The sequence below is a fragment of the Lactuca serriola genome, chromosome 4 (assembly GCF_051521515.1).
Source record: "Lactuca serriola cultivar US96UC23 chromosome 4, Lser_US96UC23_V15, whole genome shotgun sequence".
NCBI lineage: Eukaryota > Viridiplantae > Streptophyta > Magnoliopsida > Asterales > Asteraceae > Lactuca > Lactuca serriola.
The window spans coordinates 219,478,401-219,479,597 of record NC_136411.1 but is presented as its reverse complement, the minus strand read 5'-3'; positions in this window follow the sequence as shown (position 1 = coordinate 219,479,597).

Sequence of the window (1,197 nt, the reverse complement as noted above, 5' to 3'; positions counted from 1 at the left end):
GTTCTCATACCGAGTGACCATCCTAATGTTCCTAATCTAATCAGTAAAGTTGGATCCATCGAAGATGATTCTCCCACAAAGATTCATGAGAGAGAAAGAGCTAGTAGGGTTAGAGCTAGAAGCATTGTTATTGGAAGACATCTGAAGGAAGAGGGAATAGATTAGATTAGATTTAGAGATAGTCCTTAATAAAACACCCAAATGTAGTATTAAGGCTAGGACCCAACACAATATTTTATAAATTAGAAGAGGGATGTCGTAATCTAAGCTATAAGATATTTGAAGGTAGGTGAATGACGATTCATCAATTTCCACCATGAAAAACGAAAATTTAATTAGGTTTTAATTGGTTTAGAAACTCCTAGATTCTTTGAGATTCATTGAACTTTCTTCAATGGCATGTTTCAATCTCGAGTGTGCCCTTCAAGTTTTGTGATTAGGATGCCGAGGATCACAAAACAAGGTGTGAAGTAACCATGCAAATTACTTGGTACCCTTAATGTATTACCCCTCAATCGATATGTCGGTTAACCACACACGCTCCATCGATACTATGATAAACATTAAGTCACCCTTTACCTACCTTGTTAAGTTCAAGTTAGTGTGTCGGTTAACTACACACGCTCCACTAATGACTTAAACAAAGTGTAAAGTGTAATTTCATGGATTAGCACCTTATTCACATTTTCCTAAAATAACTAAGATTGGGAATTCAATAAAGTTTAGTTACTTTAGTATTATCATTATACTTTTAATGAGAATTTATAAGTCCTTGTCCTACCCGTTCGACTAACGACCCTCCACCAGTGAAGCAAGCGGTGGGTGAGAGTGGACACCCATTTAGTTGCCATTTTATAGGCAACAACCTTATACCCACCTTATAGACTAGCTTCGTGAATGAGGCGTACTAGCGGTAAGACGACTTTGATCTTATACATATATATATATATATATATATATATATATATATATATATATATATATATACTATTAACTTATAATATTATAAGTATAAGGATTGAATTTTAACTTTTAAAATTCTAAGGGTTGGAACTAAAGTTTTTAATATGACTTTACTTGTTCCAAAACTTGAGGGCAAGTTTTGTAAACTTTCAACACTTTTCATTTCTTATGACTTATGAAGTTAATTCAGTATTAAAATGAAGACTTTTCATTTTTCTAACTCTTGTGTTCTTT